The 17,619-nt window shown below is 47.1% G+C and overlaps 1 protein-coding gene across 1 annotated transcript in view; it reads right to left on the bottom strand.

The window, feature by feature from the left end:
• The window catches only part of PEAR1 (platelet endothelial aggregation receptor 1), a 106,689-nt gene extending 90,933 nt beyond the window's left edge, over positions 1–15,756 (bottom strand). The window contains exon 1 of the mRNA XM_030187966.1: positions 15,529–15,756. The gene's annotated coding sequence lies outside the window, so the exon portion shown is untranslated. The remainder of the gene's footprint in view (positions 1–15,528) is intronic.
• Positions 15,757–17,619: the final 1,863 nt, after the last annotated feature.

Raw genomic sequence — 17,619 nt, 5'->3', positions numbered from 1 at the left:
GCAGAGCCGGTGGGGGGAGGTGGGGCTGGTGGTTGGGGGGTGGGCCTTGTTCTGGGCAGACTTCTACGGTCTGTGCCCTGAAAATGGCAGAAACAAATCAGGGTCAGGCATACACATAAAGTAGCACATATGAGTTTAAATTGTTGGGCAGACTAGATGGACCGTGCAGGTCTTTTTCTGCCATCATCTACTATGTTACTATGTATCAGGAAAGAGCGCACACTGTGCACGTACAGAATGGTTCACACATGCATGCACTATAGAAAAGTGTGTGCACTCTTTGAGAATAGTGCATGCACTTTCAAAAATGTATGCACTATTGACTGCACATGAAAACAACATGACATTTCATGGAGTTATTTCTGCTCATTTTTGCTTGCCGACGTCATGAAATGACATAGGAATGTCTGTTGGTTTATGTTTAGCGTTCAGAAGCTTTCTCCCTCTATTCTACCCCAGATGGAATGACTCCTGTATCTGGCATTCTTGTAGCATTAGCTATACAACTGCTGCATGTTATCTGAACAGCAATTGCACAATTTAAGATCATTGTGTGGCTTGATCCCCCCCCCCCCCCCCTCTTCACACTCACAGCTGGCTCATTTTCCTGTGCGAATAATCTACGATGCTCAGACCCTCGGTCACTTCCCGTTTTGTCTTCCTGAAGTATATGATGATGTCACCGACGTGGCTCCAATTTCCCAGTGAGCAGGGTCCTGGAATTGTCATCCACGAACTTAACCTTCCAGTTTCAGTAAGGAACCCAGGAAAACTGTATGTCCAGAGAGGCTGAGGGATAAAACCAGGGCTGGACTACCTTAGGTTCTGATGACCGCAGGTCCAATATTTTGGTCCTTTTTCTATTCATTGCAATTTCTTTTATCACATTACATTCTTGCTCTTTTTAAAATCATTATTTTGATTGTTCTATTGTTCAATTATATGGGGAAAAAGAAACGTGGTAACATAGGAGCCCTTTTACTAAAGGGCGTTAAGCCCTAATGCACACTTAGCGTGCGTTACAGGCTACTGTAAAATGCGTTAAAGTGTTTTGTGCCGTTTTACCTGTTTGCATGCAATAAGTGTACGTTAACTATTTTAAAAAATGTATATATTTCAGAGGTGGTGTTTCATGGGTGGAGAGCGGGTGATTCTGCGTTATCCAGCTAGCCTGTTCACATTAGTGTGCATTATTTGGATAACACAGGAGTACTTAGCACCTCATAAATAGGAGTCAGTATGCAGTGCCGTAGCGAGGGCGACTGTCACCCGGGGCGGGTCGCTGCTGTGCACCACCACCCCTCGGCGCGCACCCTCCCCCCGGAGCGCATTCTTACTTCAATTAGGAAGCGAGGGGTGGGCGAGAGGGCCGATCCGCCCCTGAGTGCACGTCGCTGGGAGCTGCGTCGGCTCCGCTGGTTCCTTGCTCTCTCTGCCCCGGAACAGGAAGTAACCTGTTCCGGGGCAGAGGGAGCAGGGAACCAGCGGAGCCGACACCCCCCCCCCCCCCAGTGGCATGCACCCAGAGCAGACTGCCCCACCGCCCCCCTTCCTACGCCAATGTCAGTATGCATTCTTTATTTATTTATTTTTGCAGGTGCCACAGGCTAATGGGAACATTAGCACAAAACATGCAAAAAAAAGAGAAATGCCCAACTTTAATGCCGTGGTAAATCTGGGCTTAGCATGCGGGAAAATCCCACAGTAGAACATGTAAGTCCAGATTTCACTGCACCTTAGTAAAGGGGCCACTCAATAAAGTAAAGGGTGGTAACTGATGCCCTGTATAATCCACCCCCTCTTGTCTCAGTTTTTTCTTTACACTGTGAAAGCTATTTAAGGGAAATGCTCTATACTATTATTCCATCTTCCTGCCATATAGGCAAGCTCTGTGTTTACCCCACACCTATTTGAAGTCTGTCACTGTTTTCCCGACCCCACCACTTGCCATGGAAGATCTTTCCAGACAATCCAACAGCCTCTCTGAGAAAAAAGAAGCACTTTGTGACTTCAGTTCTTGGAAAGAGGCAGTAGCGTGTACAGACCTAAGGGCACGAGGGAGTCTGCTGAGCATCTACAAGGCCGGGCCAATGCCGCCCTTTGCTGTGTGTCACTGCTACTACTACTCTCTGGACCTGTGAAACGGAAAAGTCCTCCCTTTTCCTCTTCCAGTGGGTCCTGGGCCAGAAAACAATCACAGTTCTCCTTTGCCCCTCCTATTCATTCTAACAAAGAAAACGCTACAGACAGGAGCCAGGATGGATGAAATCTATTGCACGGAAGAAAAGTCCCATCGGTTTGGCACTTAAATGGTTATTAGCCTTGGAAAGAGACGATCGTCAATAGAGTTGCCAACTGGCTCTAGATTTGCCCGACAGTGTTGCTCCAGTCTAGGTTTTACCCCATCACATGCAAGGACTTGTCGCTCTAATTTCCAAACTCGGGGGTGGGGGGTGCCTTTTACGAAAGGGTTGCTGTGCGGCAAAGTGGAACTACTGCCAGCCCAACGTGGCCGCCAGTGGTATTTTGGGCACGAGTGTGCACCATTTCCGTTATGGCAGAAAATATTTTTGGAATTTTTATCAAAGTGCTAACCCAGCGGTAATCAGGCAAGCGCTGGGCGATGCCCATTAACCGCCAGAGCCCTTACAGCCACCTCAATGGGTGGCCACGCAGTAAGACTAATCTTACTGCATGCCAATTGTTTTTTTGTGTGTGTGTGTGTGGGGGGGGGGGGGATTTTTATCCACTGCAGTAAAAAGGGCCCTGGTATGGGGGGGGGGGGGGAATAGCTCCTACTGCTACAACATGGCCCTTTTTTATCGCAGCTTGGTAAAAGGACCTCTGGATTCCCTAAGAAAGCAAAACTACAACTGTGTTTCACTGGTGTTTGAAGAAAGTTGAGATCTAAGGCTGGTATGATGAACAGAATTATGGGAGGCGGGGATAGTGCTGGGCAGACTTATAAGGTCTGTGCCAGAGACGCTGGTGGGAGGCGGTGCTGGTGGTTGGAGGGTGGGGATAGTGCTGGGTGGACTTGTATGGTCTGTGCCAGAGATGCTGGTGGGAGGCGGTGCTGGTGGTTGGGGGGTGGGGATAGTGCTGGGCGGACTTATACGGTCTGTGCCAGAGACGCTGGTGGGAGGCGGTGCTGGTGGTTGGGGGGTGGGGATAGTGCTGGGTGGACTTGTATGGTCTGTGCCCTGGAAAAGACAGATACAAATCAAGGTAAGGTATACACAGAAAGTGGCACATATGAGTTTGTCTTGTTGGGCAGACTGGATGGGCCGTGCAGGTCTTTTTCTGCCGTCATCTACAATGTTACTATGATAAGGGATCTCAACCCAGTTCTCAGGACACACAAAGCTAGTATGGTTTTCAAGCTATCCTCCATGAGATAAATTTGCATGCACTGCCTCCATTGGTTGCAAATCTGTCTTGGGCTTATTCATTGTAGATATCCTGAAAACCCAGCTGGCTGGGATGAGAAGCCCCGAGTTCGAGCAATGAATATGCTCTTTCTTGTCCAGCAGAAGAATGAGCCAGTTCTGGGTTTAGCCCTACCAGTGTAAGACATCTGCATTTGTAGTTCCATCTTTTCATACATTAAGTGGGAGTAAACCCAGAAATGACTGAGCTTGTGCCCAATGACCTGTGGCTTGTTGGCCACCCTAAGGCAGGAATGCAGGAATTCAAACCTTGAGTGCCATAAACAGGCCAGGTTTTCAGGCTACCTCTAATGAGTACGAATGAGATAGATTTGCATATAATGGAGGTAGTATCCATTCAGATCTATTTCATGCATATTCATTAGGGATATCCTGAAACCTTGGCCTGTTTGTAGCACTCGAGGCCAGAACACCTGTATCCCTGCCTTAGAGTAGATTGTAGGTTTGAGGGGTGAGGAAGGTGATAGCGAGGGATTAGAAAACTGATTAGTGGCAGTTTTTGAGAAGTTTATTGGTGATCCAGAAGTCTGTACAGATAGTGGCCCAGTCTGATCTGGAAATCTAGAACAGTGCTTTTCAAGCCAGTCAGGTTTTCAGGATATCCATAATGAATAAGGCATGAGATAGATTTGCATACAATGGAGGCAGAAAAAATACTACTACTACTACTTAACATTTCTAGAGCGCTACTAGGGTTACGCAGCGCTGTACAAAGAAGGATGGTCCCTGCTCAAAGGAGCTTACAATCTAAAGGACGAAATGTCAAGTTGGGGCAGTCTAGATTTCCTGAGTAGAGGTGTAGTGGTTAGGTGCCGAAGGCGACATTGAAGAGGTGGGCTTTGAGTAATGATTTGAAGATGGGCAGGGAGGGGGCCTGGCGTATGAGTTCAGGGAGTCCGTTCCATGCATGGGGTGAGGCGAGGCAGAAAGGGCGGAGCCTGGAGTTGGCAGTGGTGGAGAAGGGTACTGAGAGGAGGGATTTGTCCTGAGAGCGGAGGTTACGGGTAGGAACGTAAGTGGAGATGAGGGTTGAGAGGTCAGGAGGGGCTGCAGATCGAGTGCATTTGTAGGTTAATAGGAGAAGCTTGAACTGTATGTGGTACCTGATCGGAAGCCAGTGAAGTGATTTGAGGAGAGGGGTGATATGAGTATATCGGTCCAGGCGGAAGATAAGACGTGCAGCAGAGTTCTGAACGGACTGAAGGGGGGATAGATGGCAAAGTGGGAGGCCAGTGAGGAGTAGGTTGCAGTAGTCAAGGCGAGAGGTAATGAGAGAGTGGATGAGAGTTCGGGTGGTGTGCTCGGAGAGGAAGGGGTGAATTTTGCTGATGTTATAGAGAAAGAAGCGGCAGGTCTTGGCTATCTGCTGGATATGCGCAGAGAAGGAGAGGGAGGAGTCGAAGATGACACTGAGGTTGCGAGCAGATGAGACGGGGACGATGAGGGTGTTATCAACCGAGATAGAGAGTGGAGGGAGAGGAGAAGTGGGTTTGGGTGGGAAGACAAGAAGTTTGGTCTTGGCCATGTTCAGTTTCAGGTGGCGGTTGGACATCCAGGCAGCAATGTCGGATAAGCAGGCCGATACTTTGGCCTGGGTTTCCGCAGTGATGTCTGGTGTGGAGAGATAAAGCTGGGTGTCATCAGCATAAAGATGATAGTGGAAGCCATGAGATGAGATCAGGGAGCCCAGGGAAGAGGTGTAGATTGAAAAAAGAAGGGGTCCAAGGACAGATCCCTGAGGGACTCCAACAGAGAGCGGGATACAAATACAAAGGTCCAGGGAAACAACAGGGCACGTGATCGGCAAAATCCAATATGTCGCTAGAAAAACAGCAGATCTCACTGGAAAATCTTTCTTCAAAGGTTTATTCAGCCTGACGCTGGCTACGTTTCGCTCACACTCAAAGATTACCAAGTGACGTAGAAAAGTAGCTTCAGCAGCTTTGCTCACAAAGCCGGACTCATAGCGTTCACGGCCAGCATCAGGCTTTTTTTGTTTCTATTTCACCTACTACCGGTGAATAAACCTTTGAAGAAAGAAAACAAAAGCTCTCACTGGAAACTCTATCACTACAATGGAGGCAGTGCATGCAAATTTAACTCATGCATATTCATTGTGGATATTCTGAAAGTCTGACTAACTGGGATGGGCAGCACTGGTTACAAGCGTCCTTACTGTTCCCACTGATAAGAGACAGCAGTGACAGAGGCGGAGGAGGATGAACAGGGAACATAATGTCTTCAGGACACTAGGTCGGTGTTCCCGGGAGTTTAAATCTGAATTCTTGTCTCATTCCTCCTTAATGAGACATATTTGTTTCCTACCAAACCATGTCATGTACGAAGTTTCCAACTTTAGTAAAGGGTAGGCAGAGCAGGGTATTTATAATTTCGTTAGTCAAGTCTCTACATGAGCTAAGACCCTGCTTCTTGGGGACCAGTCAGGCCTCCTGCTGAGTCAGCATTTGAGAAAACGGGAAACTGATGGGAGCCAAAGACCACCAGCTCCCATCCCGTTCCTGCCCCTTTTTCCCTTCTCACTGCAGTACCACCGACCCTCCTGATCCCCTAGCTTTTCTCCACCATTAAAACACCTCTGACTTCAGATACAGTTTTAGCCTCTCCCTTTTCCACTAGGAGGTGGTCACACCTCGGTCTGACTCCCTCTCCCACCTCCCCCCTCTCTCATGTCATGATCTTGGACCCCTGAAAGGTAGATTCTACAGCAAGGGTTAGAAAATTCTGCAGCATAATTTCTGACATTTGGCAATACATTTGCATAGATTTGAATCATTCTGCATATACAATCATGCATATTTATATTTGGATAATAAAAATACTGCTGTTTTCCATGCCTGCCTTGAGTCTATAGAAGTTTTTTCATTCTTTGAGGAGTTTTATAGGTAAGAGATGTGGGAGAGGAGGTTAGAGAGGGCTGAGGTAAGATCAGGGTGGGGGAGAGAAGGAAAGTGATCAAGGTCAGGGGGTGGAGAGAAAATCGGGGTGGAGAGGAAGGGGACAAGATAAGATGGAGGTTTGTGGATTTTGGAGAAGGGAAACGGAGATGTCTGTCATCTCTCCCTCTCAACCCCACTCTGGTCCTCTTTCTCTCCCCACATCCCGTTCTTTTTCTCCTTCCAGGTACCCTCTATCACCCCCCCCCCCCCCCCCCGGTAATATAAATGATACAGATATGCACATACCCATTCTCCCTCTTTCATGCCCACCTGATTCATCTTTCAACAACCCCCTGCTCCTGGTCTCAGCTCTTGTTTCAGAACCCCCATCCCAAATCCCCATTATTAGTTCCTCTTTCATGGCACCCTCAACTCCCTTCCCTCCCCCATTCTCAGGTCCTCTTTCTCCAACATCCCATGTCCCCCATCACGTCCTCAATCCATACTGATTGGATGGCAGGAGAGCAACAGCAGTAACACCTTCATATAACCTAGTAACATAGTAGATGACGGCACGGTCCATCCAGTCTGCCCAACAAGACAACTCATGTGTGCTACTTTTTGTGTATACCCTACTTTGATTTGTACCTGTGCTCTTCAGGGCACAAACCGTATAAGTCTGCCCAGCACTATCCCCGCCTCCCACCACCGGCTCTGGCAAAGACCGTATAAGTCTGCCTAGCACTATCCCCGCCTCCCAACCACCGGCTCTGGCACAGACCGTATAAGTCTGCCCAGCACTATCCCCGCCTCCCACCACCAGCCCCGCCTCCCACCACCAGCTCTGGCACAGACCGTATAAGTAGGCCCATCATCACGTCCTCTGTCTCTGCTACCTGGGTCCACTCTTCGGCCACATAGTCCCTTCTGGCAGTCAGCCCAAGTGGCAGAGGAGAATGAGGTGACTCTTTGTCATCCTAACCTATAATCAGTGTGGGAGCAGCAGAATTAGCCAAGGAAGGTAGTTTCTAATGCTTCAAAAGATAGCCACTGTCTCCTGGACCTGACTGGGTCCCAGTCTTATGGTTTATTACATTTTCTATGTCGCCTTTTTTGCATGAACAAGTCAAGACGATGAACCAATTAAAAACAAAAATACAGAAAGGAAATCCATCGTAAGATAGGACAGAGCCCACATTCATACACTAACACAAGATTAAACTGATAAGACAACTCATTCTAATTCCCTGTTGTCTGTCTCACGAGACACAGTGCCACATCTGAAACGGTTTAAGTATCTAAAAATTCACCAAAAGCAGCAAGAAACAGAGAAGTCTTCAAGGCTAATTTAAATGATTTGAAGGAGGTCTCAGAACGGAGAGAAAGAGGTACATAAGTATTGCCGTACTGGGAAAGACCAAAGGTCCATCGAGCTCAGCATCCTGTTTCCAACAGTGGCCAATCCAGGTCACACATACCTGGCAACATCTCAAAAAAGTACAAAACATTTTATACTGCAAATCCCAGAAATAGTGGATTTTCCCCTAGTCCAGTAGAGTATTCTAAGGTGAGGGGGCAGTGAAGAAAAAAAGCACAGTTCGCTCTATCTTTTCTCTCACCTTCATTCGTGCCTTTCTTTCGTTACTTGTAATCACTCATTTGGAGTGCAACTCTCTTTATGCAGGTCTACCACTTTACTCCTTAAAGCGTCTTCAGCTAATACAATCTAGGAGGGGAGAGATTGGTAAGCTTAGCTCAGGAGAGGGACCTTGGAGTGATGGTGTCTGAAGATCTCAAGGTGACGAAACAGTGCAACAAGGCAGTGGCTGCACAGAGCGGGGCATAACCAGCAGAAGAAAGGAGGTCTTGATGCCCCTCTACAAGTCATTGGTGAGGCCCCACTTGGAGTATTGTGTTCAGTTTGGAGGCCGTATCTTGCTAAAGATGTAAAAAGACTTGAAGCAGTTCAGAACATGGTGAAGGCGGTTAGCTTGGCAGAGTTTAAAAAGGGGTTAGACGGTTTCCTAAAGGACAAGTCCATAAACCGCTACTAAATGGACTTGGGAAAAATCCACAATTCCAGGAATAACATGTATAGAATATTTGTACGTTTGGGAAGCTCGCCAGGTGCCCTTGGCCTGGATTGGCCGCTGTTGTGGACAGGATGCTGGGCTCGATGGACCCTTGGTCTTTTCCCAGTGTGGCATTACTTATGTACTTATGTAGAGAAAAGCAATGAAAACAGTAGGGGGTTTACGCAGCAAGACATACGTGGAGAGATTTGCTGACCTAAACATGTATACACTGGAGGAAAGGAAAAACGAGGGATGTGATATAGACGTTCAAATATTTGAAAAGTATTAATTTGCAAACAAATCTTTTCCAGAGACGGGAATGTTGTAGAAGTAGAGGTCATGAATTGAAACTGAAAAGGGGGCAGACTCAGGAATAATGCCAGGAAGTATTTTTTTCACTGAGAGGGTGGTAGATACCTGGAATGCCCTCCCGCGGGAGGTGGTGGAGATGAAAATGGCAATGGAATTCAAAAAGGCGTAGGACAAACACAAAGGAATCCTGTGCAGAAGGATCGGATCCAAAGAAGATTAGGGGAAATTAAGTAGGGAAAACGGTGCTGGGCTGACTTCTACGGTCTGTACCCTGATGGAGGCTGAGTAAATTTGGATGGGTTGGAATGGAGCTTTTCATGTGCTTTGACAACAACTTCAGAAATTTTAGAACGAGGCCAGTGCTGGGCAGACGTCTACGGTCTATGCCCTAAAAATGGCAAGGATAAATCAAGTATCCCTTGAATAATAAGAATAGTGAAATTATACATCCATTATTATCTCTGATTTCTATTTATCGCTATAATGCTTCGTTTCCTGCTATTATTTAAACATTATCATCATTCTCCACAATGCTATGACAACTGTGTAATAAGAGTGTAATTACTAATAAATCTTGTATCCTCCAGTTTCTACATTGTTCGTCTCTTTGTCCATTATACAAAAACACGATTCTGGTGCCAAAAGTCCATATGGAGCAATGGGAGAAAGAAAAAGTCCCGTTGTGCTGTATCATATCAGTCTGCAACTTTCCTTCATGATCAATTCTTATAATCTGAGTGGTTTCCTGTATTATGATCCACAAAGGTCTCTGTATGCAACTGTTCTTACAGCTCTACACAGTGCTGTGTTTCGCCCTTGGCGTCTTCAGGAGCTGTTTATGAATCACTGTAATCCAGCGACATTCCAACAAAATCTCTCCACTGGTTATCCTTCTATGTGTCCAGGGAAGGGTTATTTCCACTGGGTTTAGCACCCCCAATAATTTTGAAAAGTTGGCTCCTATGACTAGGGCCCTTCCCTGTTCGGTATCGATAGCAGAAAAAGTGTGCAAGGGCAGGGCACAAAAAATTCATGAATAAGACCCCACAGCGATGCTAACATAAAAACTTGCCCAGATAATAAGGCAATAGATGGTACCCAAACGACTAAACTGCCTGTAACAGGGTACAGTTGCTCTCTTATCTGAAACACAGACATGCTATCTCCCGGATCAGGATGCGTATTTTATCTGATTTCCTCCCAGGATCTCTGAAAGCAGCATGTCAGAAGAAACATTTCAGAAACCAGCCAGCCCAAACTGTTACATTCAAACCCAAGCTATAGATACAATGTTTGTATCACTCCGCACCTCGAATATTTTGTGCAATTCTGGTCACTGCATAGTGGAATTAGAAAACGTACAGAGAAGGGAGATGAAAATGATAAAGGGGATGGGACGACAACCCTATGAGGAAAGGCTAAAGTGGCTAGGGCTCTTCAGCTTGGAGAAAAGACGGCTGAGGGGAGATATGATAGAGGTCTATAAAATAATGAGTGGAGTGGAACGAGTAGACTTGAATTGTTTGTTTACTCATTCCAAAAATACTAGGACTAGGGGGCACGCAATGAAGCTACAAAGTAGTACATTTAAAATGAATCAGAGAAACTATTTCTTCACTCAATATGTAATTAAACTCTGGAAGTCGTTGCCAGAGAATGTAGTAAAAGCAGTTAGCTTAGCGGGGTTTTAAAAAGGTTTGGATGGCTTCCTAAAGGAAAAGTCCATAGACCATTATTAAAATGGACTTGGGGAAAATCCACTGCTTATTTCTAGGATAAGCAGCATAAAATGTATTGTACTGTTTTAGGATCTTGCCGGGTACTTGTAACCTGGATTGGCCACTGTTGGAAACAGGATACTGGGCTTGATGGACCTTCAGTCTGTCCCAGTATGGCAATACTTATGTTCTTATGTTCTTTTAGCAAGCTATGGCTCCTCAGAAAAACATAATACAAATCATTTCTTCCCTGTCCCCTCCTTCTGGAACTGAGATACTCCCGGGCTGCAGTGCAGGACCCATGCTAAGGATGCCACCTCCGAATTCTGAAAAGTGGGATCTCTAGCCAGGTGGAAAAACATCAAAGAAGTTCGAGGCAGAACTAGTGGCTCCTAATTCCTGGGGCATGTTATGTGCACACATCCTGGCTTCTAAGTGCATCAAAACCCATGACATCCCTGTCAGCCTCTCCTTGGAATCCCAGATGCGACATGAGAATTTAGTATGGATTGGATACTAAATACAAAAGTGATCAGAGGGGACACATCTCATACTTTGGAAAGTAGGCAAAGCATTTCAAATTACCAAAGAATGACTAACGACATTTTCCACTTTTTCGCTGCAGCAAATCTTGTAACAAGAATCTTGTAAACAATCACCACAGCTTTTGCTGACTCCTGCTCTTCAAATGGCACGAACTAAATAAATGATACCACTAACTTCATCAGGTTTTGTGGTTTTCATTTTCTACATGCATAAATATATTCTCACATTGAAAGTCTCTCCAGAACACATTCTCACGGTTGTACTGGACTGTTTCCAAGTACTTTGCCTCCATGAAACATTCCTTCTCTTTTGCTCAACCTCGCTAGTAGGGGAGGGCTCCGGAGGGTTCCCTGCTGCACCTCTAAGACCCTGACTTACCAAGAACATCCTTACAAAAACTTTAAGTAGAAAATTGTCCCTCTCAGTCTACGATATGGAAGCTCTAGTAGGAAATTGGCATTTCTATTTCTCCTCTGATGTCTGATCGAAGAAACTAAGAGAAGTTCTCTTATTATCATAAGAATGTCTCTCACGTACCATTTAGAAAGGCATCGCTACTTTTTTTTAAAATTCAAACATTTTATTGAATTTTTATAACACACAAAATACATGTGAAGAGAAAACATAAAATATAAATAAAACAGAATTTTGTCGTTGTCAGAGGGGAAGAAATACTACAATCATAATCAGTTTACAATTAACAGAAAAACAAACGTAATACCCATTGATGAGAAAGTATATTAAGAGGAGCATTTACGGTAACGGAATTCAAACATGCGTGGGATAAGCATAAAGGAATCCTGTGCCGAAGGAATGGATCCTCAGGAGCTTAGTCAGGATCGGGAGGCGGGGCTGGTGGTTGGGAGGCGGGGATAGTGCTGGACAGACTTGTACGGTCTGTGCCAGAGCCGGTGGTGGGAGGCGGGGCTGGTGGTTGGGAGGTGGGGATAGTGCTGGACAGACTTGTACGGTCTGTGCCAGAGCCGGTGGTGGGAGGCGGGGCTGGTGGTTGGGAGGTGGGGATAGTGCTGGACAGACTTGTACGGTCTGTGCCAGAGCCGGGGTTGGGAGGCGGGGCTGGTGGTTGGGAGGTGGGGATGGTGCTGGGCAGACTTGTGCGGTCGGAGCCGGTGGTTGGGAGGAGGGGCGGGTGGTTGGGAGTCGGGGATAGTGCTGGGCAGACTTATACGGTCTGTGCCCTGAAGAGCACAGGTACAAATCAAAGTAGGGTATACACAAAAAGTAGCACATATGAGTTATCTTGTTGGGCAGACTGGATGGACCGTGCAGGTCTTTTTCTGCCGTCATCTACTATGTTACTATGTATTTACGCGATGATCTGAATTTGGATGTTTTGCTGAAAATGCAATGGGGGCAGCCTATGGGGCACTGCAGTGGACTTCACATAAAAGCTCCCAAGTACACATCTCCAGGGCCACCGAGAGGGGGGGGACAGGGGGGACAAAATGCCTCCGGGGGGGGGGCCAGGCGCCGCCACCGCAGTCTGGCCTGCCCGCCCTCCGTCGCTCCCTGGCAACTTAACTTCTGCGAGGGCGGGACACAGAAGGAAGGAGTGGTCTGCCGCTGCTCGCTGCGCTTTCGAAGGTGAGGCGCTTAAGGTCAGTGCAGAGGGTCCGGGGGTGGAGAGAGAGCCCGGCGACCTCGGGTAGGGGGGGACCCCGGGGGCGGCCTGGCCCAGTCTCTCGGCGGCCCTGCACATCTCACCATTACCCCCTAGTATTGTATGGGGAGTCCTCCAAAACCTGCCAAAAACCTACTGTACCCAACTGTACACCACTACAACAACCCTCATGCCTGCAGGTGTCGCCTATATGCGGGTACAGTAGTTTTTGGTGGGCTCACACTTTCCACCACGAGTGTACCAGCTAGAGAGGGATATGGGCCTGGGTCCCCTTCTCTACAGTGCACTGCATCAACCACTAGGCTACTCCAGGGACCTGTTTGCTGTTCTAATAGGATTGGTCATAACTTCTGAAGCTGTCATAGAGGCTGGTATGTACTGTTCCTCTCATATCTTTGGGGGTGGGAGGGGTGGGAGAGGGTCAGTGACCACTGGGGGAGTAAGGGGGGGTCATGCCTTAATCCCTCTAGTGGTCATTTAGGGGCCAGCTCTGCCCAATTAGCGTCAGATAAGACCCCGGTGCAAAAGAAAAAAATGATGTAGTGCCAGAAATTGCCGCACATCATTTCGGCACGACCACCGACCCACCGTGTGCTAAGTGGCGGTACAGGTTCTGCCATTTTGAAAAAGGGGGCCTTAGTTATTTATGGCATGTTTTTGTGACTTTTAGCCATGATTGAAACAGGTCTAGCCCAAAACATCTAACTTTTTAGCCCTGGATTTTTTCGCTTTGTTCCATTATGGCAGAGAAAACATTCTAGCATCGGCCCTGCTCGCCCCCCTCCCCCCATACATATAACTTTTTAAAAAGTCCGTTTTATCAGAAGAGGGTGGGGCTAGCCAGGGTGGAGCTAGGCAAGGAGCTGGGGGGGGGAGGGGGTTACCGAACTGGTCTGCACAGGGCCCCACAATTACTCATCTAGTTATATAGAAGGATGTGCTGGATAGCGACATTAAATTGTTGATTCGCAGAAGCTTTTGGATAGTTGACCATATCTTTTGCCAGAAAGTCAAAGATCATATAGTAACATAGTAGATGACGGCAGAGAAAGACCTTTACGGTCCATCCAGTCTGCTCAACAAGATAAACTCATATGTGCTACTTTATGTGTATACCTGACCTTGATTTGTATCTGCCATTTTCGGGGCACAGACCCTAGAAGTCTGCCCAGCACTAGTCCCACCTCCCAACCACCAGCTCTGGCACAGACCGTATAAGTCTGCCCAGCACTAGCCCCGCCTCTCAACCACCAGTCCCGCCTCCCCCCACCGGCTCTGCCACCCAATCTCCGCTAAGCTTTTTGTTTACAATGCCAGCAATGCTCACCCTGCATTTTCTAACCGGAGTCCGTATTGCCCTATGGACTAGGAAATATAGAGCTTGGGATAAGCCGACTGTGTAGGTGTGTTGACCTTATAACAAAAGTATTCCCAGTTTACAGTTTGATCAGTAATTTCCAGAACTTGGAAGTCCAAGATATGCATGAAAAGAGAAATTATTAAGAATTTTGTAGGTGGGCGAGACAAACTTGCCTTCCACTAAGAGATCATAACTAGAAGAGGTTTCTTGTAAGTTTTCAAAATTTATGGAGCTCAGGGGCATCATTACATTTAACCTTTCTGTTACCTTAAAGCCCTGAGGATATTCCCTCAAGTTAAACAGCTTTTGTAGCTACCCTTGGATCCTTTGATAAACTAGTTTCAACTATCACACGAGGCGTCTCCTTGACATAACCATAGGCCAGGTGGCGGTGATAGGAATTGACATTATAAAAAGACTATCAAAGCGGCCATAGAAATACTGGGTCAGATCTGCAGTGATAGGACAGGGAGATTAAGGCTTCTCCAGGTCAGGGGCCCGGGAAGACATCAAAAGGATGAGGACATTGGGTTTATCCTCCCTGGACTACAAAACCTGCCCTTGCTATATCATATTAACATATAGTAACATAGAAGATGACGGCAGAAAAAGAACTGCACTGTCCATCCAGTCTGCCCAAGAAGATAAATTCATATGTGCTACTTTTTTATTTGTACTATCCTCTTCAGGGCACAGACCGTATAAGTCTGGCCAGCCCTATCCCCGCCTCCCAACCACCAACCCCGCCTCCCAACCACCAGCTCTGGCACAGACCCTATAAGTCTGCCCAGCACTATCCCCGCCTCCCAACTACCAGTCCCGCCTTCCACCACCAGCTCTGGCACAGACTGTATAAGTCTGCCCAGCACTAGTCCCGCCTCCCAACCACCAGCCCCGGCACAGACCGTATAAGTCTGCCCAGCACTAGCCCCGCCTCCCAACCACCAGCTCTGCCACCCATTCTAGGCTAAGCTCCTGAGGATCCCTTCCTTCTGCACAGGATTCCTTTATGTTTATCTCACGCGTGTTTGAATTCCGTTACCGTTTTCATCTCCACCACCTCCCGCGGAAGGGCATTCCAAGCATCCACCACCCTCTCCGTGAAAAAATACTTCCTGACATTCTTCTTGAGTTTGCCCCCCTTCAATCTCTTTTCATGTCCTCTCATTCTACTGCCTTCGCACCTCTGGAAAAGGTTAGTTTGCGGATTAATACCTTTCAAATATTTGAATGTCTGTATCATATCACCCCTGTTCCTCCTGTCCTCCAAGGTATATCTACTGTGATGTATAAATGGGACGGTTGACATATGTTTTTTTTTTTTGTTTTTTTACAAGTTTGGAAACATGACCAGCTTTATCTAATACCATTTTGTGTCATCCTGCATTTTTTCCCTGCCTGGCTGGCTTTTTCCCATCACATGCTTCACGCCTGGCTGATATAACAGCATGCATGACATCCCTTTGCATAAACCTATATCTCAAGAAAAATGATGTATGTGTAGCCACAGAAAGTACAATATAACTTACTTTGGTTTCTCTTGCACCAAGGAGCCTGGTATCTTATTCCCCTTTGGAGGGCCAGGGAGGCCTGGTCCCAAAGTGGCCCGGTGCTGTTGGTGGTTTTGTGCTGCTGAGTCTGCTCGTCAAAGCCTCTGCTCTCTCTCTGAAGTGAGAAGCAGGAAGACCAAGGGTGGTATTTCGGTGCTGTTGGGAGTGGAAGGGGAGGAGGGAAGGCTGCTGAAGGGTGTGTATGAGTATGTGATCCCTAGTAGGAAAGAGGAGGCTGCTGCGAAGGCAGGAAAAGAGCCCTGAGCTCTCAGGAAGTTTTGACATGGAAAATCTGCATAGGATGCTCCAGATTGGGGGGGGGGGAGGGGGGACTGTTAAACTGATGCTTTTGGCAAAGCTTCATTTAGTTTAGAACAAGACAGGCAAGGAAACAACTAAAACTGGAAGCAGAACACAGGAGAAGATAAAGGCAGAGAACTGGGTCCAGGCAAGCAAAAGAGAGCAAGGCAGAGACAGGCTTACAGAGAGAGTGCTGGGGAAGGCACAGTCAGGAATAAGTGAGACAGTTGCCTAGTTCCAACATGGAGACTTCTTAGCAAATCCTGGGTCTGAACTCACGTTTCAATGGAAAGTGGTATTTGTAGTCCCCTAGGGATGTACCCCCAAAATCTTTGTTTCGTTCAATTTCCAATGTCATGCAGGGACATTTTTCTTTTTCATTTCAGGGGAAAATGTTGGCAAGCGTGTACAAAAATGACATTTCTCATGATGTTTCCAAGGGATGCACATCCCTATGATTCTAGCCACTGAGGCCCTGATGATCCAAAGCCCCGCGCTGTTCCGAACAGCGCTCTAAAAATAGCGCTGGAACAGCGCAGGGCTTGACTGCATCGATGATCAAAGATAATGCATGCAAATCTAAGCAGCGCAATTATCTTTGATTATCATGTAGAAGTGCGGGAGAATTGCGCCCGAGCATGCGCTCAGCACAATCCTCCCGCACTTGTTTGACAGGTCTGGGCTGTCAAAAGCCCAAACCTGTCAAACAGCCTGCCCCGAGGCCCGAACAACGGGGGCTGGAGGTCCGGTGGGTCTCCAGCCCCCCCCCCCCAAACCCCCAGAAAATGTAATGGCTGCTGCCGGCCAAACCCTCTCCCACCCTCCCACCCACCGACGGGGGGGGGGGGGGGGCTGGATGTCCGGTGGGTCTAGGCATCCTTCTGGCCATGGCCATCGCCTTGTCGCATTGATTCTTCACCTTTAGATCCTCCGACACCAACACCCCAAGGTCTCTCTCCTGAGTCGAGCTTACTAATCTCTCCCCTCCTATCCGGTATCTCTCTTTTGGGTTTCTGCACCCCAAGTGCATCACTCTAAACTTCGTAGCATTAAATTTTAACTAATAAAAGTAATCTGGGGACCTATAAATTGAAAGGTTTCTCCAAATATTTAGCAATAAACAAAACACAGAAACCTATTATATATCTTAACCAGTTGTATCTTAACCCCCCCCCCCCCCCCCCCCCCCCCGTGAATGGTGGTAAGCAATATAGGTAACTATATATCGAATGAACAGTGCTCAGAACTAGGTGCTTGAGTTATGCTATAGAGCAGCTTGTAATCACAACACCACAACCCACATCATAGCACTGCATGCCCTCCCTTCCTACCAGAATAGTACTAAAGATCAAATCTAAACCAACAAACTACCATCCTAAAAAAGGTACCGGTACTTAGCTTGGGAGCGCTGGGTGCCACCCGGGTAGAGTGCGCTGCACATAAATTCTTCAACTCAGTTCATTATTTGGTTTTTCTTTATTTCTGCTAGTGTTGAAGTGCAAGGTGGCGATAAATCACTGCGAATGTTTCCACATTTCCTCTCTTCACGCTCTCAACATGTGTTCACATGTTTCGCCTACTGGCGTCCTCAGGAGAACGGAATCTACAAAATAGGAGCGATACAGCTATGATGTTTATGGATTCCTACGGTTGAATCTCAACCTGGAAATCCTAAATCAATAAACGTCTCAGTTACATCTTACTTAGAATAGAGCCCGCCGAATGAAAAATAGTCAACAGTCCCGACTCAGATCGACTGTACATCGAACG

Source organism: Microcaecilia unicolor, chromosome 14 (genome assembly GCF_901765095.1).
Source record: "Microcaecilia unicolor chromosome 14, aMicUni1.1, whole genome shotgun sequence".
In the NCBI taxonomy this organism is placed as follows: domain Eukaryota; kingdom Metazoa; phylum Chordata; class Amphibia; order Gymnophiona; family Siphonopidae; genus Microcaecilia; species Microcaecilia unicolor.
This window is presented reverse-complemented; position numbering and strand designations above follow the sequence as displayed.